Genomic DNA, 23672 nt, shown 5'->3' on the forward strand with positions numbered 1-23672 from the left:
TTTGCTCTAGTTTCAATTTGCAATGCATTATGGGAAAGTTCCAAGAGCATTGTGAGACAGTTCTTGTTGCATTGTGGTCCTGTTCTTGTCACAGTTTGGGCAGCGACCATTATTTCCTCTTCTCTTCTGATCGAGAAGTTCCCTTATCACTCATCTTGTAAAGTGGCACAGAGCGGTAGTCGTGACTGAACGTCTGTCTGATTTCGCTCTGGCACTTTACAGACAATGGGTGTCCCAGTCCCAGTGTGCTCTAGGGTGTGGGGTGCAGCACACTCTCTTGAAGGCCGCAGGCCTCCACTGCCTTCAGGCTTCTGTCCTCAGAAGCCACCGCACACAATTTAGGGGACACAAAGTTCTTTGTAACAGTCAAACATATACTTGACAGTTCAAGTTCATCAGGTGGGTACAGATGGGATAAGGCACAGCAATTCACATTATCCTCCTTCTTAGCATAACTCCTCTTCAGCCCTGTTGCTAGCTCATCCTGTATTTCTCGTCCACCTCTACAGTGCACCCGGGACTGGCCTTCAACTTCCATCTATGCAGGTCCCTGTCCATCTTCCTTTGTACTTCAGAGCACACAAAGTGTCCGGCAGCTCCTATGCCAGACCTTAGGCTCTGGACCTGACTGGAGCGACTGCTCTGGATCCCAGTAATGCCTCCCACTGCCTGGAACAAGTGACACATGCTGCCCCTAGCAGCCCACCGCACCTGAACTTGACCTTCACTATGCACTTCACTAACTCTCACTGAACTCACACTATTCTGACTCCATGACTAAGCTGCAAGCATAGGGCGCTGTGAGACACCGTTTCTAGGCTGTCTCTTTACCGTACTCACACATAGTGATGTCTTCAGATAGTTTAACTCGACTGCAAGAAGCACATTGTTGAAGATTCAGAAGAAGATTTATTTTCTAGCAGAATACTCGATGATGTGCAAATGTACAGCAGGTAAAAAGACTTTTTTAGAAACGGGCTGGAAGCACATAAGCTTCTAACATGGCTGAAGATGGTGAATGAGGAAGAAGAATGGAGAAGAAGGGAGGGGTTACTGATGTGTCACCCTGGCCTGGATGCCACAAAATGTAATAAAGCTGTGTCTGAGAGCAAGGGGGAGGTTCTCTAGTCAGGGGAACATTAGCATGCAGTACCTCCTGTCTCAGGCCAGTAGGGGGAGCAGGCTGCCCCTATAAAAGTTGGTGCTGGGGGCAGGGTTAGAAAGAACTGGATGGCCTGTCTCAGCACTGAGACGTGTCCCAGAGTGGAGCAGGGACAGAAAGTTGATTGCACCTAAGAGGAAGTGTGGCAGTAGGAGAGCCACCAGCCAGAGACGAGAGGCGAAGAGAGCCTGTCTTGGCAAATCAGAGACTGACCTTACCAGACTTTGGTGTCTGAGGCTGGAAGGATTCCACATCCCCCAGCAGAGAACCAGTCCGCAAGGAACTGTATATTCCTTGGCCTAAGAAGCCTGGAGGCCCTGCCACAACCGAAGGGACCAGTAAAGCCGTACAAGGCTGGGAGCAGAAAGGAACCCACGTCGCAGGCCATACAGGCGAGAATACACGGAAAGCTCGGAAACGTGGGCTGTTACCCTATCAGGAGGAGATAGCCAGAAGGAGCGCAGAAAGCACGGTAGGCCTACACCCTCACCCTGACCAGGGCCAATTTCCCCGTTGCTCTCAGACATCCAGGTCCCCCTCCTAGCTGGGACTGCTTATGGGTCAATTTACCTGTTCTAGTAAAGACCCTGGACTGCAACCTGTTGTCTGTGTGCTCCTTGCTTCTCCAGCACTATCAGCACTGGGACCCTCACTACCATCACTCCCACCATCCATTATACTGCCCTGGGGACGCACTCTTCCCGTGGGGAGTCACACTACCCTAGCTGCACACCTCATCAGCCCCAGCGGTCTGCATGCAGCGGCGGTTCCTAATAACCGCAATCCACGGGTGGCGTAGTCGGACATTATCAGCAGAACGTAGCAGACTACCATTGGCCTGACCACCCTGAGCCATGGAACCGGGTCGCCACTACTACTCCCATCGTCCCCCCTATTGCCCGGATCCGAGTGCCCCAAAGCCCAGGGGGCGAGTCAGCTTTGGCGTAGTCGGCAGGATTTCGTGCCCGCAACCACCGGGTACTGCGTGCCTGAAAAAGACTTTTGTAACTTACCTGTGGCGAAGTTTCCCGCCGTCCGGTGTCGTTTCCCGCCATCCGGAGCCGATTCCCGCCATCAGACGCCATCTTGGACCGTTTCCTGCCGTCTTCTGCCGTCTTCCCGCCATCCGCAGCTGTTTCCCGCCATCGGACGCCATCTTCAGGACGCCGCGCGGGAAGAAGAGGGGCGTGGACGTCAAAACCGCCCGAGATCCGAAGCTCCGCCCCACGCACCGACGCTGCGCAAGGTCCTGGAAGGGAGAGAGAGCGACGCTGACGTCATCAGGACGCGACGCCAGGTCCTCGTCCATAGCAGCAGCAGCGGAGCCGCGGCCTACAGAAGAGGATCGTCGGAAGGTAGGCCACTCTTGACTAGGGGGGAGGAAGATGTCGGACACAGAGGCGCCCACTACCACCAACGCAGCTGCAGCAGCGGTGATGCCCTATTCCCTGCCCTACATCCCTGGAGCGGCCTGGCTGCCCAAATATTCAGGGGAGCCCCATGCCCTAACTGACTTCAAGGAAAGGCTATACAGTTTTTTCCAGGTTTACCCCCTGACAGAGGAACAGAAGGTCAGCATACTAACAGGGCAGTTAACTGGCGCAGCCCAAAGGGAGGTAAAATCATGGCCCACTGAGGAGAAAAGGACTGTGAAAGGTATTCTGTCCCGGCTGCGGGGTACCTTTGACACACGTACCTCCGCTGAAATTAAAATGAGGTTCTATGGATGTAAGCAGCGGGCACAGGACAGCATCAGAGACTATGCCCTAAATCTGCAGGAAGCCTTGAGGGCTATTCAACAAACTGACCCTGGCAGTGTGCAGGAAACGGATAAGCTGCTAACAGAACAATTCATAGAAGGTCTGCTGTCTAGCGCCCACAGGGCCCAACTGAGCCTCATGTTCTTTCAGAACCCCGACTTGACCTTTGCCCAATTTAAGGACAGGGCCATAAGGGTGCTCCGTGAATCTGCAACCAGTGGCGCTATAAACCCCCGGCGCCCTGCTCTCACCAACCACCAGGAGGCGGCGCCCTCCTCTATGGATCCCGTGGGGGCTGATACACAGGCCCTGAACCAAGCCCCGTCGAAAGACCTGCACCACCAAGTCCAGGAGCGTCGCGGCGTTGACCAGGACCGTCCAGGCGTTGCAAGTGGACCCGTCAAGACCCATCGAGCTGGCTTCAAGTCCGGAGGATGTCCCGTGGCGTCGACAGAGGAGGATCCCGTCATTCCGAGGGAGGCCCACAGACCGCTACGCAGAGGATGGACATCCCATTTGCCGTCGATGCAATCAGCCCGGACACATTTCCAGGTACTGTAATTTAAACGGGTCCAACCTGGGGCAGAGGGCCAACCCCCAGACATAAGATCACCAGGCCCTTACAATTGGCGTAATAAGTACGTTGGGGGGCGCCCGGTTTTACCCGTGGTGCTGGACGGTATCCCCATGAGCGCCTTGCTGGATACTGGGTCACAAGTAACCACTATCCCTTATGTACTTTTTAAGCAGTATTGGACTGATGCTGATATCACACGGTATCCAGACAGTAACTTCAGCATCATCGCCAGTAATGGCTTACCCGTGCCGCAGATGGGGTTCAAGGAGATGACCATTAAAATTGGTAAAGTTGAACTACCGGCACAGGGAGTGATTATTGTGGACATTGACCGTCGTGAAAGTCACCCTAAAATAACTGTGGGTACTAACGTAATTGAAAATTGTCTTTCAGAGGTAATTGTGATCTTACAACAGGTGGCGGTGAATGCTAGTTCCAGCCAACAGAGAGTCCTCAACAAGGAAATAAAAGCCCTGATGAGACGGCAGCAGGTAGAACTGTCTGGTGGTGAGATCGGTAGCGTAAGAATGAGTGACCCATTCCCCATTTCCATGCCTCCCAAAAGTGAAATGACGATCTGGTGTCGGACTGCAATTGGGTTGAGAGGTAGAGACTACCAAGCCATGGTAGAACCCGTGTACTCAGACAGCAGGCCCACCATTTTGACAGCCCGGGGGGTGGTTGATGTCCGTCATGGGAGGGTGCCCATCCGCATCCTCAACATTGGGGAGAGGGAAGTACACTTACCCAGGTACGCTACACTCGCCAAACTGTTTGTCGTCGAACACAAAGCTATCAGGGCCGTGGAACCCTTGCCTCCATCTCCACAGGCGGAGGGTAATGGCTCCCAGAAACAAAAGGAGGACTGGTGCCAGAAACTGCATGTGGGTGCTGACTCCACTCCCCTGCACCAAAAACAAGGAGTCTACCGGGTGGTACAGGAGTACGAGAGAGTCTTTAGTAAGCACCCGCTGGACTTCGGCAGAGTAAAGGGGATAGAACACCACATCCCCACAGGGAGCCACCCACCAATAAAAGAGAGACACAGGCCTGTACCCCCTGCAAACTACCAGAACGCAAAGGGCATGCTAAGAGAGATGAAAGAAGCTGGGGTCCTTAGAGACAGCTGTAGCCCCTGGGCAGCCCCCTTGGTTCTGGTCAAAAAGAAAGACGGCACCATGAGAATGTGCGTCGACTATAGACAAATCAACCGTATCACCCACAAAGACGCATATCCGATGCCTACAATAGAGGAGTCTTTAGCCGCACTAAAATCAGCTAACTTCTTTTCTACTTTGGACCTTACTAGCGGGTACTGGCAGGTTCCTGTGGCAGAGGCTGACAAGGAGAAGACCGCCTTCACCACCCCGATGGGACTGAGTGAGTTCAACTGTATGCCTTTCGGGCTCTGCAACGCACCAGGGACCTTCCAGCGGCTGATGGAATGCTGTCTAGGGCACCGAAACTTCGAGACGGTCCTCCTTTACCTGGACGACTTGATCGTCTATTCGAAAACCTACGAGGACCATCTAAAGCACCTGGCCGAGGTGTTCGAAGCCCTGGCAGGCTACGGCCTGAAGGTGAAACCATCGAAGTGTCACCTGCTGAAACCAAAGGTCCAGTACCTAGGGCACGTGGTAAGTGCGGAAGGAGTAGCCCCCGACGCTGACAAGGTCACGGCAATCAAGAGCTGGCCAAGCCCCTCAAACATCAAGGAGGTGAGACAGTTTCTCGGGTTGGTAGGCTACTACCGAAGGTTCATCCCCGGGTCCACTAAGATGGCAGCTCCTATGCAGGACCTCCTAATCGGACAGTCTAATCCAGAAGTCAAAAGCCACCCTTCAAGTGGGATAAACCGGAAGAGGAGTCCTTCCGCCAGTTGAAGATGGCCCTCACGGGGGATGAGATCCTGGCCTACCCTGATTATGGCCAGCCTTTTATTCTCCACACGGACGCCAGTAATGTGGGACTGGGAGCTGTACTGTCCCAAAACCAACAGGGCAGAGAACGGGTGATCGCATACGCCAGCCGGAAGCTGAGGCCCACCGAGAGGAACCCAGAGAATTACAGCTCCTTCAAGCTAGAATTCTTGGAGGTAGTGTGGGCCGTGACGGAACGCTTCAAGCATTACCTGGCCTCCGCAAAGTTCACCGTGTACACGGACAACAACCCGTTGACACACCTGGACAATGCAAGACTGGGTGCCCTAGAACAGCGGTGGATGGCCCGTCTCTCCAACTATGACTTCGTGATCAAGTACCGGGCCGGCAAAACCAATGCCAATGCTGACGCCCTATCGAGGATGCCTCACTTACCTGAAGGTGACGAAGACCCAGAAGAGCTGGAGGAGGTAGAACTCCCCGCGTTTCACCGGTATGGAGCCGCTCAATACTCCCACCGTGTGAAGGAGGAGGATCTGACAACCGTGATGATAAATCCCCTACCTCACCACAGATGGGCCGAGACCCAAGATAGTGACCCTGCCATCCGCCTGGTGAAAGATCTGCTGACCCAGGAAGACGCCCGCATGGATCCGGATGCTCCAGAGGAAGCCAAGCAGCTGTGGAAGGAGAAGAGCAAGCTGTTCCTCTACGAAGGCAAGTTGTGCAGAAGGATTGTCAACCACCGGACGCATGAGCTGACCTGGCAAGTCGTGGTCCCAAGGCGAGATGCAGCTATGGTCCTGGGGGCTTACCATGACAGAGCGGGGCACTTCGGTTGGAAGAAACTGGAGTTCCTGCTAAGAGGAAGGTTCTTTTGGGTCGGCATGAGAGGAGCTGTAGAAAAGTGGTGCAGAGACTGTGGCCCTTGTCACCTGAGGAGGAAGGACCTCACCAGCCAGAAGACACCCTTGAGGCCCATCGTCACCACGCAGCCTCTTGAGCTGGTAGCTCTGGACCACGTCAAATTGGCTCCAAGCCGGTCTGGATACATCTATGCCCTGACAATCGTGGACCACTATTCCCGTTTTCTAGTGGTGGTCCCGGTAAAGGACTTGACAGCCCAAACAGCGGCCAGAGCCTTCCAGCAATATTTCTGCCGTCCACACGGGTATCCGGAACAGGTCCTGACAGACCAGGGTCCAGCGTTCGAGGCTGAAATCTTCCAGGAGTTCTGCAACCTCTATGGCTGTAAGAAGATTCGTATAATGCCTTACCACCCCCAAACTAACGGGATGTGTGAGAAGATGAACAATATAGTCATTGATCTCCTGAAGACGTTGCCCCTGGAGGAACGCAGCCTGTGGCCAGAAAAACTGCCAGACCTGATAGACTTATACAATGACATCCCGGTGAATGCTACCAACTGCACCCCGGCTTACCTGATGCGAGCTAGACCAGGTAAGCTGCCCGTAGACCTGGAGATGGGAGTCCTAATACCTGAGGACACCTCCCCGGATGCGGACTGGGATACGGAAAGGCAACTGCAGTACAAGAAGGTACAGTAGAGTGTGGAGAAGAGCCTGGCCCAGGTGAGAGAAAGGCAAGAAAAACTCTTCAACCAACACGCCCCTGCTGGTCCCCTAGAACCTGGTGAGCAAGTGCTGAAGCGGAAGAGAAGGCTACATAAGTTGGACGACCAGTGGGAAAGGAAACCCTACACCGTACTGCAGTCTGACCACGACAACCCAAAGGTGTGCGTAATCACCAAGGACGGAGGAGAAACCACTAGTGTCGTCTCCAGAGACCACCTCAAAAGATGCCCCGAGCAACTCCGTAGTGCAGAAGAGGATCAGAGTGACCTTGAACCCGCAGAGGACAAGGAAGAAATGATCAGCACCGTTCTCGGAGAGTTCCCTCAGTCCTGGACTCGCATAAATGATGCCATAGTGGTACCCGTCCTGCATTTCCTGCAACCGGCCCAGCAACAGCCAACACCAGAGCCGGAAGGTGAAGAGGAGCAAGCGGTTCCAGAGGCAGAAGAGCCTGTACCAGCAGCCCAGGAGAGTCAACCCTCTGCTGACAGTGAGCCTGCCATGCCTGCGGTAAGCCAAAGGACCCGCAGACAGCTGCCTGCCCTACCTGTACACCCAGCTGGTAGCTGTACCCCTAACGCTAGTGGGGAAAGCCAGGTTGGTCCACCACCAGACAGTGGGTTAAGGAGGTCAACCAGGAGCACAAAGGGGCTGATACCCGCTCGCTGGAGAATATAGAGTGTACTAAAATTGTAAATAACCTTGTTGCCAAATGTTGAAATGTTTGCCAAAGTTACCTGCATGTTTATTAATAGTGTGTTTCAGTTTCTTGCAGCTACCGTAAGGACTCAAAGGTTATGGACTTTTTATAACCGGGACCTTGTATGGACAGCATTCGGAGCCTAACCCAGGAATGAACTAAGACTGTAAAGGACTTGGGGTAGGACAGACCCCCACCTGGTTAAGGCTCCCCGTTGTATTGGTGATATGGACACCCGGTCACAGGCCACACTGTGACCTTAAGAACTCAATTTGTGCGTCGTCTGTCTATTAATGTTTTATGGTTATGCATATTGTCTTTGTTTATTGTTTAGTCCCGGAGTACTAAATTTCACTAGGGGGGAATGTGTCACCCTGGCCTGGATGCCACAAAATGTAATAAAGCTGTGTCTGAGAGCAAGGGGGAGGTTCTCTAGTCAGGGGAACATTAGCATGCAGTACCTCCTGTCTCAGGCCAGTAGGGGGAGCAGGCTGCCCCTATAAAAGCTGGTGCTGGGGGCAGGGTTAGAAAGAACTGGATGGCCTGTCTCAGCACTGAGACGTGTCCCAGAGTGGAGCAGGGACAGAAAGTTGATTGCACCTAAGAGGAAGTGTGGCAGTAGGAGAGCCACCAGCCAGAGACGAGAGGCGAAGAGAGCCTGTCTTGGCAAATCAGAGACTGACCTTACCAGACTTTGGTGTCTGAGGCTGGAAGGATTCCACATCCCCCAGCAGAGAACCAGTCCGCAAGGGACTGTATATTCCTTGGCCTAAGAAGCCTGGAGGCCCTGCCACAACCGAAGGGACCAGTAAAGCCGTACAAGGCTGGGAGCAGAAAGGAACCCACGTCGCAGGCCATACAGGCGAGAATACACTGAAAGCTCGGAAACGTGGGCTGTTACCCTATCAGGAGGAGATAGCCAGAAGGAGCGCAGAAAGCAAGGTAGGCCTACACCCTCACCCTGACCAGGGCCAATTTCCCCGTTGCTCTCAGACATCCAGGTCCCCCTCCTAGCCGGGACTGTTTATGGGTCAATTTACCTGTTCTAGTAAAGACCCTGGACTGCAACCTGTTGTCTGTGTGCTCCTTGCTTCTCCAGCACTATCAGCACTGGGACCCTCACTACCATCACTCCCACCATCCACTATACTGCCCTGGGGCCGCACTCTTCCCGTGGGGAGTCACACTACCCTAGCTGCACACCTCATCAGCCCCAGCGGTCTGCATGCAGCGGCGGTTCCTAATAACCGCAACTCCACGGGTGGCGTAGTCAGACATAAACATCAGCACATAACGGACTACCACTGGCCTGACCACCCTGAGCCACGGAACCGGGTTGCCACTACTACTCCCATCGTTCCCCTACTGCCCGGATCCGAGTGCCCCACGGCCCAGGGGGCGAGTAACTGACATCACAGCTACATCTGAGAGAGACAGGGAGAGACAAAGGACAAACTTATAAGAAAGGAAAACCTAACTGCATAGCAACAAAACAGCAACTTAATGATAGTGCAATATGGTCTGTAAGATTCCCAAATCATGGGACATGGCGCACACTATCAGGAAATGCCCCTCTTTTTATTAACACTAGTGCCCATCCACTGCACTAGTTCTATCAATAACTATTTCCTATCTCATATACTAAACCTATTATCCTTATCCTATGTGTTATGCAATTCAAAAATTCTATAAACAAATTAGGAAATCCCAGAATTATAATAGAAACCCTAAAATACAAATGTTATTAAATCTCATTAAAAGCGGGACATATATCACCCTAAGTGAAAACAAATTAGTCACACCCCTAACGATAGACCCTTATTTAGACTGCTGGAAGAGGCACTTCTCAATCAGAGGCAGGCCACACCCATTGAGTACTATATACAGTGGGTACGGAAAGCATTCAGACCCCTTTACATTTTTCACTATTTGTTTCATTGCAGCCATTTGGTAAATTCTAAAAAGTTCATTTTTTTCTCATTAAAGTACACTCTGCACCCCATGTTGACTGAAAAAAACAGAAATGTAGAAATTTTTGCAAATTTATTAAAAAAGGAAAACTGAAATATCACATGGTCATAAGTATTCAGACCCTTTGCTCATATTTAAGTCACATAGTTACATAGTTACATAGTTTATAAGGGCAAAAAAAACAAGCGTCCATCCAGTTCAGCCTATTTCTTGTGCACTGCAGCTATTCCGCAGCCTTGATCCAGGGGAAGGCAAAAAAAACCATGCGGTATAGGCCAATTTACATCATTGAGGAAAAATTCACTTCCCGACTCCAATCTGGCAGTCAGATTAAATCCCTGGATTAATTAACTATCACTAAGCATAAGATGTAATTTTATTGTTCTCAAGAAAGGCGTCCAGTCCTCTCTTGAACTCATTAAGTGGGTTGGACATCACCACTTCCTCTCCCAGAGAATTCCAGAGTCTCACGGCTCTGACCGTAAAGAATCCCCTTCTATGCTGGTGCAGGAACCTCCTTTCCTCCAGACGCATAGTGTGCCCCCTCGTCTTTGTCACCATCCTTGGTATAAACAGGTCATGGGAGAGATCTCTGTACATCCCCCTGATGTATTTATACATGTTTATGAGGTCTCCCCTAAGCCTTCTCTTTTCCAACGTAAATAGGCCTAATTTGGACAACCTCTCTGGGTATTCTAGTCCCTCCATTCCCTTTATTACCTTAGTCGCCCTCCTTTGTACCCTCTCTAGCTCCAATATGTCTTTCCTGAGTACCGGAGCCCAGAACTGTGCACAATATTCTAAGTGCGGCCTTACCAGCGCTTTATACAGAGGAAGAACAATGTTCTCATCATATGCCCCTATTCCTCTTCTGATGCATGCCATGACTCTATTTGCCTTCGCAGCTGCTGCCTGACACTGGGCACTCCAATTTAATTTGCTGTTAACCAAGACGCCCAGGTCCTTCTCCATGTCAGATTTCCCCAACGGTTTCCCATTTAATATGTATGGGTGACTGCTGTTTTTCTTTCCCATGTGCATGACCTTACATTTATCGGCATTGAACCCCATTTGCCATTTTTTGGCCCAACTCCCCAATTTATCTAAATCCTCCTGTAGCTGTGCCCTATCCTCATCTGTATTAACTACGTTACAAAGTTTAGTATCATCTGCAAATATTGCTATTTTACTATGCAACCCTTCCACTAGATCATTAATAAATATATTAAATAATATAGGGCCCAAGACAGACCCTTGAGGCACCCCGCTAGTCGAGACGCAGTTATAAAAGGTATCCAATTTGTCCGCATTAATCAACTGCAGGGCATCTTGATTGGCAAATAGATTGATCACGTTGGGGTACCAAGTGTTCAGCAACTTTTCTTCTGTCTTGGCACAAGCCAAGGATACGCTGTTCCTCAGGGATTCACATTCTACAGGACCCCTGGACCTGACAAAGAATAAAGCACTTTATCATATTAAACCTGACAGGGCACACCTGTGAGGTGAAGACCATTTCTGGTGACTACCTCTAGAAGCTCATCAAGAGAATGCCAAGAGTGTGCAAAGCAGTCATCAAAGCAAAAGGTGGCTACTTTGAAGAACCTAGAATATAAGACATATTTTCAGTTGTTTCACACTTTTTTGTTAAGTATATAATTCCACATGTGTTAATTCATAGTTTTGATGCCTTCAGTGTGAATGTACAATTTTCATAGTCATGAAAATACAGAAAAATCTTTAAATGAGAAGGTGTGTCCAAACTTTTGGTCTGTACTGTATATATCCACCCATATACAGTATACATATATATACACACATATACAGTATACATATATACACACCCATATACAGTATACATATACACACATACACAGTATACATATATATACACCCATATACAGTATACATATATACACACATATACCAGTATACATATATATACACCCATATACAGTATATATATACACACATATACAGTATACATATATATACACACACATACAGCATACATATATATACACACTTATACAGTATACATATATAAACACATATACCAGTATACATATATATACACCCATATACAGTATATATATATACACACATATACAGTATACATATATATACACACACATACAGCATACATATATATACACACTTATACAGTATACATATATATACACACACATATACAGTATACATATACACACACATATACAGTATACATATACACACACATATACAGTATACATATATACACACACATATACAGTATACATATATATACACACACATACAGCATACATATATATACACACACATACAGCATACATATATATACACACATATACAGTATACATATATATACACACACATACAGCATACATATATATACACACATATACAGTATACATATATATACACACACATATACAGTATACATATATATACACACTTATACAGTATACATATATACACACATATACAGTATACATATATACACATATACAGTATACATATATACACACATATACAGTATACATATATACACCCATATACAGTATACATATATATACACACATACAGTATACATATATACACACATATACAGTATACATATATACAGCCATATACAGTATACATATATATATACATACAGTATGCATATACACTTATACAGTATACATATATATATATACATACATATAGAGTATCTATAATATAACGCTACAAGCGTCCCTCTGTCTGAAGCCTTTATAGTCTGCGCTAGTGCGACACGCCTGCACAGTCTGGCTCCAGACTGAAGAACGCATGGAGCCGTTACAGGTAAGAGGAGTGTATGGTGCTGGAGATCACGGTATGCGTATACACTGAACACATACCGCGATCTCTGGCGCCATACTTACATACTTACCTGACCGGGATGAGCGCTACAGCGGCGCCTCTGTTCGGTCCAGAGTCCGGGGGAAGAGGGAAGCGTTGAAATTGGCGCATGCGCATAGCGCTATCTGGTGCCATTTTACTGAAGATACATTTGCAATGTGTCTTCAGCAAAATGGAGCCGGACAGCGTGGTATGAGCACACGCGTACTTCGGCGCCGCACTCCTCCCCCGGCCTCCAGCAGAACGGGAAACAGCGCTGGAGCACAGGGAAGAAAGGTGAGTATAAGTGTTTATTTTCTTGTATGTGTGTGCAGCATGATAGGGATGAGGGGTGCCATACATACCAGGATTGGGGGGTGAGGGGTGCCATACATACCAGGATTGGGGGGTGAGAGGACCATACATACCAGGATTGGCGGGTGAGGGGACTATCCATACCAGGATTGGGGGGTGAGGGGTGCCATGCATACGAGAATTGGGGGTGAGGGGACCATGCATAACAGGATTGGGGATGAGGGGTGCCATGCATACCAGGATTGGGGGTGAGGGGTGCCATGCATATCAGGATAGGGATGAGGGGTGCCATGCATACCAGGAATGGGGATGAGGGGTACCATGCATACCAGGATTGGGGATGTGAGGGGGTACCATAGATACCAGGATAGGGATGAGGGGGTACCATGCATAACAGGATTGGGGATGAGGGGTGCCATGCATACCAGGATTGGGGGTGAGGGGTGCCATGTATACCAGAATTGGGGGAGGGGAACATGCATACCAGGATTGGGGATGAGTGGTGCCATGCATACCAGGATTGGGGGATGAGGGGACCATGCATTCCAGGATTGGGGGTGAGGGGTGCCATGCATACCAGGATTGGGAAATGAGGGGTGCCAAGTATACCAGAATTGGGGGTGAGGGGTGCCATGCATACAAGGATTGGGGGGTGAGGGGTGCCATGTATACCAGGATTGGGAGGTGAGGTGACCATGCATACCAGGATTGGGGAATGAGGTGTGCCATGTATACCAGGATTGGGGAATGAGGGGTGCCATGCATACCAGGATTCGGGGGTGAGGGGACCATGCATACCAGGATTGGGGGGTGAGGGGTGCCATGCATACCAGGATTGGGGGGTGAGGGGACCATACATACCATGATTGGGGGGTGAGGGGAGCCATGCATACCAGGATTGGGGAATGAGGGATGCCATGTATACCAGGATTGGGGGGTGAGGTGACCATGCATACCAGGATTGGGGAATGAGGTGTGCCATGTATACCAGGATTGGGGAATGAGGGGTGCCATGCATACCAGGATTCGGGGGTGAGGGGACCATGCATACCAGGATTAGGGGGTGAGGGGACCATGCATACCAGGATTAGGGGGTAAGGGGACCATGCATACCAGGATTAGGGGGTAAGGGGACCATGCATACCAGGATTAGGGGGTGAGGGGTGCCATGCATACCAGGATTGGGGGGTGGAGGGACCATGCATACCACAATAGGATGGGGGCAGCACAAATACCAGGATGGGAGACCATATACCAATAAAAATGCTCGCCACCTGGGCGTAGAACGGGTTCAATAGCTAGTACATATATACACGCATATATACAGTAATACAGCATATACATACACATATATATACTGTATATCACCCCACACACACACATATATACAGTAATACAGCATATACATACACATATATACTGTATATACACACACACACACACATATATACAGTAATACAGCATATACATACACATATATACTGTATATACACACACACACACACATATATACAGTAATACAGCATATACATACACATATATACTGTATATACACACACACATATATATATCTGGCGACAGGGCCCCGCTGCGTCCTCTGTGTCTCTGTACAGATATAAGTGTAACACGTCCTGGATCCAGCACAGGTGACAGTCTGCCATAGAGCTGACGTGCAGTACATACACTGTGTTATGGGGGCGCTCACCTGTGCGGACCCCGCGCTCCGGCCGCTACTTCTCTGCTCATATAAGGTCTCTCTTTCTGCCATTAAATAATTCGGTTGTCATGGCAGTGGAGGCGGGGCGTTGGTAGGGGGCGTGTCTGGTATAGGGCAGATTGGGGCGGGGCTGTCATGCAGTGCTTGTCTCATCGCTGTAATTTCCTGCTGATGCCACCTGGTGGACAGCATTGGTCAGTACGCGCTGAGAATGCTCACATGGTGGGGGAGGGGCAGCTTATATATGTATATACACAGTCACAATGCAGTTAGGGTTATGTTCACACAGTGTTTTTTTAAACGTTTTTTTCCACATTATAAAACTCAGTGTTGTCAGGAAAAGCATTGCCTGTATTTTTGATGTATGCCTCATACAAAATACATTTTTGAAGATTTTTTTTAATCTTCCATCCTATACTCGGGCACTGGCTGTATATTGTTGAGGCCCCGGGACTTGCTTAGATCCGCTGGGTGGCATTGCCAGCTGCATTGCAGTAAATGGGTGACCTGAAATCCCACATTTATCCTGTGACCAGTTAGGGACTGTTTTTTCTTAAAGAAGGGGCTCGAGTTATTAATCCCAGACAATCCATTAATGGAGTTTCCAGTAGTATAATAATGATGATTTATCCTGGGGATGGGTTATCAATATCAGATCGGTGGGCTCCGACACGCGGCACTGGCTCTACCCATCAGCTGATTGCAGCGCTCAGATGTAAATAGTGTGAAGATTGAACATCACCGCTCCATTCACTGTACTGCGGGTCCTGCAGATCAGCTAATATTCATGTAATAGGAGCTGATCTGCAGCACCAGGGAGCGGCCACTACACAGTGACCAGAGCTGTGATGTTCAGCTCCTCAACAATGTTTACATCTGACCTCGACCGAAGCTGCAAACAGCTGAGTAGTGGAGGAGCCACGTGCCGGACCCCCACAAATCTGATATTAATGAGCTAACCAGGGTATAGGCCATCAATATGTTTGTCCTGGAAATTCCCTTTAAGGCCCACCTGCACATACTATGTATATAATATATATATATATGGCAAAGAGTGGGAAGGGGTTAATAAAAGGCTCATAAAACGGACAAACAACACAAATATTGGTTCTATCTTTTACACATTTGGGGTAGCCCTTAAGAGGGCCGTTGGGTCAAAGAGAGAGAGAGAGAGAAGAGAGAGGGGAGGGAGAGATACCGGGAGATACCAAGAGAGAGAAAAAAAGAGAGACCCAACCAGTGCAAAGCTAAGTCGGGCAGGCGGCAGCGGCTATTTATACCCACTGCTGATCTCTGATTGGTGGAAAATCTGGGTGTGGCTGCTCTCTGATTGGTGGAAAATCTGGGTGTGGCTGCTCTGTGATTGGTCAGCATTATGACCTCACAGTGGCGATGACTCATACCTCCTGGGTGGTTCTTCTGGGCGGTTCTGTTTTCTGACTGGTGGAAATTCTAATCAGCATTATGACCCCACAGTGGCCGTGACTCATGTTTCATGGACTGTTCTATCTGGGTGACCTGAAACATGCTGATCTCTGATTGGTGGAAATTCAAGTCATCTTCATGACATCACAGTCAGCATGTTATTACTGCTGAGATGTTCAGTTTTTTCCTAAATTTCCTACGTTTTGTCCTAATTTATTAGCACATATATACCACTCATTCCTACAATCAAAGGGTCAGGAAACCCCTCTGAAATCAATATCCTACAATTTACCCCAACAGCAAAAAAACAACTATAAACAAAATACCAAAAGATATATCAGATTATTAATATCCCCCATGCTGGTGTAATGCTCCCAATTCTGCTATAATGTCCCCAAAGCTGGTATAATGCCCCACATCCTGGTATAGTATCTCCAGTTCTGGCATAAGGTCCCCCATGCTGCTATAATATCCCCTATACTGGTATAATATTATCATTGTGATATAATGTCCCCCATCCTGGTGTAACATCATCATTGTGATATAATGTCCCCATTCTGATATTGTGTCACCCATCCGGGTATGGTGTACCCCTTTCTGGTATAGTGTCCCTTATTCTGGTATAATGTCCCCCTTCCTGGTATATTGTTCCTATTCTGATATATTGTCCCCATTCTTATATAGTGTCCTTCATCTTGGTATAATGTCCCCATTCTGGTATAATGTCCCCATCCTGGTATAATGCCCCCCATTCTGGTTTAATGACCATCATACTGGTATAATGCCCCCCATTCTGGTTTAATGACCATCATACTGGTATAATGTCCCCCTTCCTGGTATATTGTTCCCATTCCTACAATCAAAGGATCAGGAAACCCCTCTGAAATCAATATCCTACAATTTACCCCAACAGCAAAAAAACAACTATACACAAAATACCAAAAGGTATATCAGATTATTAATGAGCAAATAAAAGACACAATCACATAAAAATAATTTTTAGAAAGGTGTAGAAAAAATGCTGTAAAGTAAGAACGCTTCAAAAATAGAAATGTTAATGATCTATTTAATCAATTAACAAAATACAAGTGAATGAACAAACAAAAAATCTAGATCCAATCAATATTTGGTGTGACCAACTTTTCACTTTAAGGCTGGGTGCCCACGTAGCATTTTTCAAGCGTTTATGCTGCAGAATTTCCGCAGCGTAAACGCTTGTTAAACGCTAGGTTATCGGCCCCCCATGGTCCCCAAGGGGATTCCGCATGTTCTATGCACATGCTGCGGATTTTTCCGCAGCGTTTATGCTGCGTACAAAAATCCGCAGTATGTCATTTAATTTTGCGGAAGCGCAGCGGAACTCCCGCCATTGACTTGCATTGAGACGCATAGAAACCGCGACTGTACATTTGTACAAGCGGCTTCTATGCGTCTCTATGTGCGGATGGTACCCAGTTCTGGCGGAGAGGAGACTCTCCTCCAGACCTGGGTACCATTGTACCTGTAAAAAAAGAATAAAATAAATAAAGTTTATACTCACCTTTCCGAAGGCTTCTCTCTGAATGCCGGCATCGCTTGAGGACCTGCGGCGACGTCACAGTCATGTGACCGCAGGCCCTTCACCGCTCTGTCTCGCGATATGCCGGCATCCAGGAAGCAGAGAGGAACGAGCGCTGCAGCCACGCCGGGGCCTCGGGGGTGAGTATAGCTTTATTTGTTTTCATTTTTATGGTTCACACTGTATAAATCCATGCTGTTTGCATGGATTTATACAGTGTGACCTAGTTGTCAAGCACTTTCCAAGTGATGCTATCGCCTGGAAAGCGCTTGTCAATCTGCATGCGGAAACGCATGTGAATCCGCATGTGGATCCGCATGTATTCTGCAGGAAAAACGCATGCACAATCTGCATGCGTTTTTTCTGCCAGGGAGATGCAGAAATGCTGCAGAAATTTTCTGCTTCATTTCTGCATCGTGGGCACATAGCCTAAAACAGCATCAATTCTTCTAGGTACACCTGCGCAAAGTCTGGGATTTTGTAATAATACAGTCAGGTGTCTGGTCATACACCATGGCAAGACTGAGCAAGAATACACAAGGGAGTTATACTACATCAGCAAGGACTCTAAGGCACAAATTTCAAAGCAGATTGAGGGTTCAAGATGTGTCATTCAAGCACTTGTGAAGAAGCACAAGAAAATGTGCAACGTCGAGGTCAGTAGATGCAGTGGTCGGCCAAGGAAACTTAGTGCAGCAGATGTATGACACATTATGGTTACTTTCCTTCAAAAGTGGAAGATGTCCAGCAGTGCCATCAGCTCAGAACTGGCAGCAACCAGTGGGACTCAGCTTCACTCATCTAATGTTCAGAGAAGACTGGCCAGAAGTGGTCTTCATAGCAGAATTGTGGTGAAAAAGCCATATCTTCCACATCAAAACAAGGCCAAGTGACTCTGACGCGCCCCTGGGCCTGAGTCGCGCAGCGTTGCGCACGCGGGAGCCTACCCGGAGCCGGATCCGATAGGGGTAGTAGTCTCGTGGCGGGGACCCGGTCCGTGCCCAGGGAGTCAAACTGAGCGGCAGTATTAGCAGTAGATGTTAGAATGTTCGACTACGCCACCCGTTGAATGCGGCTATGAGGCCGCCGCTGCAGGGCAGACCGCTGAGGCCGGTGGTACGATTGTGCAGCGTAGATGGTATAACCCCCAACGGGAGGGGTATGGCCTCAGGGCAGCCGACGTGAATGATGGGGGTAGCAGGAGAGCATGCAGGTAGCAGGAACCACTCAGAGACGGTGCGGTGTAGTTCAGGGTCTTTACTGGTGACAAAGGTAGACCCTCCCGGAGTACTGGCTAGTGGTCGGGGCCTGGTCAGTCCGTGAGCAGATGGGATCTCCCCTGGCCAGGCGGAGTTGTAGGCCACCCCAACTAATTGTACTCTTCTGGCTACCTTGCTAGAGGCGGGTAAAAGTAGCCCACGTCCCTGAGTGTACCGTGTGGTGCTCACCCATATGGCCGGTGACTCGGGGCCTTTTGGTAGCTTCCGTTCCACGACGGCGGTGCTGGTCCCACGCGTGTGACCGTGCCTTCGGGTTTCTGGGCCAGAGGACCTGAAATCCCCTGCCGGTCGGTTTCTGCTGCTGGGTAAGGATTAGTCCCCACAGCCTCGGACTCCGGGTCCGGTGATAATTCTTCAATCAGGGCGAGCTCTACAGCTTCCAGCCCCTGACTCCTTTTAGCACTGCTCCCACTGAGCTCCTGATCTTTCTTTCCTATAGCTGCTCCTCTCCAGACCAGACTATGTCTCTGTCTGGGACTCCTCTTCTTCTCTCTCTCTTCTCACTCTAACCCTGCCTCAGCCCCAGTTTTATATAGGGGAAGTTCTTCCCCTCCCAGGACTGGGCAGGAGGTGTGGCATGCATAGGATTCCTGACCAGGAGACCTCCCACTTGCTCACAGACGTAATATTGCTATTACTGTGGAAACCAGACCCCTGGGGTGCCACAACTCAACTATGCATTAAAACAGAGGAACCAGGGTGTAGAAAATTGGCAGGATGTGCTCTGGACGGTTGAGTCAAAATATGAAAAATGTTGTTATTACAGAAGAGATTTTGTTCACTGAAGGGCTGGAGAGCAGAACAATAATGAGCGTCTGTGGGCAATAGTGATGCATAAGCACGGTGGAGGCTCCTGTAAGTTTGGGGCTGCATTTCAGCAAATGGAGGTGGAAATTGGGTCAGAATTATTGGTTCCCTCAATGCTGAGATATAGAGGCAGATACTTAGCCATCATGCAATATCATCAGGGAGGTGTCTGATTGGATCCAAATGTTTTCTTCAGCAGAACAACAACCCCAAACATACAGCCAATGTCATTAAGAATTATCTTCAATGTAAAGAACAAGGAGTCCTGGAAATGATCTGGTGCCACCCAGTGGAGTAACTAGAGTCTGATAGGCCCCCACCGCCATGTTGGTCAGATGTATGGGCCCTTGTAGCGTTCTGGATCCTATAAAGAAATATGTGCTCTCTACCTATGTAGTAATGTCCCCCATCCTGGCTCCTTCTTGTAATAATCTCCCACATGCTGGGCCTTATGCTATAACATTTTCCCCCACCTGTGCCCCTGTCTGGTAATGTCCCCATTCTGGCATCATTTCCTTCATTCTGGTTTAATGTCCCCATCCTGGTATAGTGTCCCCATTCTGATATAATGTCCCCATTTTGGTATAATGTCTCTAACCTGGTATAATATTCCCCACGCTGGTGTAATGCTCCCAATTCTGCTATAATGTCCCCAAAGCTGGTATAATGCCCCACATCCTGGTATGGTATCTCCAATTCTGGCATAAGGTCCCCCATGCTGCTATAATATCCCCCATACTGGTATAATATTATCATTGTGATATAATGTCCCCCATCCTGGTGTAACATCATCATTGTGATATAATGTCCCCATTCTGATATAGTGTCACCCATCCGGGTATGGTGTACCCCTTTCTGGTATAGTGTCCCTTATTCTGGTATAATGTCCCCAATTCTGTTATAATTTCCCCATTCTGATATAATGTCCCCATTCTGATATAATGTCCCCATTCCTGGTATATTGTACCCATTCTGATATATTGTCCCCATCCTGGTTTAACGTCCCTCGCCCTGGTTTAATGTCCCCCATCCTGGTACAATGCACTCCATTCTGTTACAGTGTCTCACATTCTGGCATAATGACCTAATTCTGATATAATGTCCCCATTCTGGCATAATGTCCCCCATCCTGGTACGGTATCTACTTAGCTGCCATCCTGGGGATGGGTTATCAATATCAGATCGGTGGACTCCGACACGCGGCACTGGCTCTACCCATCAGTTGTTTGCAACGCTCAGATGTAAATAGTTTGAAGATCTGAACATCACTGCTCCATTCACTGTACTGTGGGTCCTGCAAGTCAGCTAATATTCATGTAATAGGAGCTGATCTGCAGCACCAGGTAGCAGCCACTACACAGTGACCAGAGCTGTGATGTTCAGCTCCTCAACAATGTTTACATCTGACCTCTGCCGGAGTTTCAAACAACTGAGTAGTGGAGGTGCCACGTGCCGGACCCCCACAAATCTGATATTAACCCCTTCCTGATGTCAGGTGTAATAATATGTACCTGTGACCTGGGCCTATTGGACCAGGTGCGTATTATTATGCCTTGGCGATCGCACCCACACAGAGGCTGTGCTGGCGCGATCGCTGCCGGGTGTCAGCTGATTCTCACAGCCAACACCCGTTGCTTTGTGCCAGGAGTCGTGCCGCACCGCTCCCTCGAAATGTTGCGAACTAAGTCGATCGCAGCATTCCGGGAGCAGGGGGAGGTAAGCGCGACTCTCTTACCTTGAATCAAAAACCGCACTGTGAGCACGGGGTCCCGATCGTTGCTATGGTGACCCGATGTCGTCATGACAACATCCGGGTCACCAGAAAGTTACTTTGATCATGCGCAGTGCACAATCAAAATAACTTGTGCGTGTGCAGCGCTGACAGGCTGCATAGCATAGAGATGCCGCTGCTGCATCTCTATGCTGTACAAGTGATCGGCCTGCAAAAAATGAAAGTCCCATAGTGGGACAAAGTGTAAAAGTAAAAAAAAGTGTAAGAAAGTGAAAAAAAAAAAATATATATATATATATATATATATATATATATATATATATATACACATAATCAAAATATTTTTTTTAAATGAAAAAATAATCTACAAAAAATAAAACATATACTGTACCATAAATAAAATTTGGGTAAACGGATAAATCCAACGTCCAGACTTCCTTCTTAAAAACTTGTCTTTATTAAATGCGTTCCATAAAAAAATTCACATTCCAGTTAAAATGCCAGGCATATCTGTTTTGCAGTCCTGCAGCATATTAACCCTTTGTTTGTTCTCCACTATGTCATTAGCCCTGTTCAGCATCCACCTGGGATATTTCCTTTGCATTAGTCTCCCTGCAGCCTGCTCAGCATGATGTTCATAGCAGGAAGGGAGGGTCGAATTCCTCTTAAGGGTATGTGCACACTATCAGGATTTGAAGCAGAAATTTCCTGAGCATTTTTGCCTCTCCCTGGCAGAAAAAAGGAGATTTTTGTGTACTCACTGTAAAATCTCTTTCTCTTAGCCTCTAATTGGGGGACACAGGACCATGGGTGTTATGCTGCTGTCCACTAGGAGGCGACACTGTGCATAATCTGAAAAAGATTCAGCGTGGCTCCTCCTCTGCAGTATACACCCCTGGACGGCATAAGCCTTCTCCAGTTTTGTGCAAAAGCATTAGGAGGAACGTAACATGGATAACATAACCATGCCTATAAGAAGGCAACTACAGTTATATGAAAAAGTTTGGGCACCCCTATTAATCTTAAGCTTAATGTTTTATAAAAATTGGTGTTTTTGCAACAGCTATTTCAGTTTGATATATGTAATAACTGTTGGACACAGTAATGTTTCTGCCTTGAAATGAGGTTTATTGTACTAACAGAAAATGTGCAATCTGCATTCAAACAAAATTTGACAGGTGCATAAGTATGGGCACCCTTATCATTTTCTTGTTTTAAATACTCCTACCTACTTTTTACTGACTTACTAAAGCCCTTTTTTTGGTTTTGTAACCTCATTGAGCTTTGAACTTCATAGGCAGGTGTATGCAATCATGAGAAAAGCTACTTAACAACCTAAAGCCCCGAGGGTGGTTTGCACGTTAATGACCAGGCCAATTTTTACAATTCTGACCACTGTCACTTTATGAGGTAATTACTCTGGAACGCTTCAACGGATCCCCCTGATTCTGAGACTGTTTTTTCGTGACATATTGTACTTCATGATTGTGGTGAAATTTCTTCGATATCACTTGCGTTTATTTGTGAAAAAAATGGAAATTTGGCAAAAATTTTGAAAATTTTGCAATTTTCAAAATTTGAATTTTTGAGCCCTGAAATCAGAGAGATATGTCACACAAAAGAGTTAATAAATAACATTTCCCACATGTCTACTTTACATCAGCACAATTTTGGAACCAAAATTTTTTTTTGTTAGGGAGCTATAAGGGTTAAAAGTTCACCAGCGATTTCTCATTTTTCCAACAACATTTACAAAACCATTTTTTTAGGGACCACATCACATTTGAAGTCACTTTGAGAGGTCTTTATGACAGAAAATACCCAAAAGTGACACCATTCTAAAAACTGCACCCCTCAATGTGCTCAAAACCACATTCAAGAACTTTATTAACCCTTCAGGTGCTTCACAGGAATTTTTTGAATGTGGAAGAAAAAAATGAACATTTAACTTTTTTCACAAAAATGTTACTTTAGACCCAATTTTTTTATTTTCACAGGGGTAACAAGAAGAGATGGACCTCAAAAATTGTTGTGCAATTTCCCCTGGGCACGCAGATACCCAATATTTGGGGAAAAAACACTGTTTGCGCGCACGGCAGGGCTCGGAAGGGAAGGAGCGCCATTTGACTTTTTGATTGTAAAATTTGCTTGAATAATTAGCGGACACCATGTTGCGTTTGGAGAGCCCCTGTGTCCCCAAACATTGGAGCTCCCCCACAAGTGACCCCATTTTGGAAACTAGACCCCCCAAGGCACCTATCTAGATGCATAGTGAGCACTTGGAACCCCCAGGTGCTTCACAAATTGATTCGTAACAATGAAAAAGTGAAA

This window comes from Phyllobates terribilis, unplaced genomic scaffold (genome assembly GCF_046119375.1).
Source record: "Phyllobates terribilis strain yellow unplaced genomic scaffold, ASM4611937v1 Scaffold_241__1_contigs__length_2998254, whole genome shotgun sequence".
NCBI lineage: Eukaryota > Metazoa > Chordata > Amphibia > Anura > Dendrobatidae > Phyllobates > Phyllobates terribilis.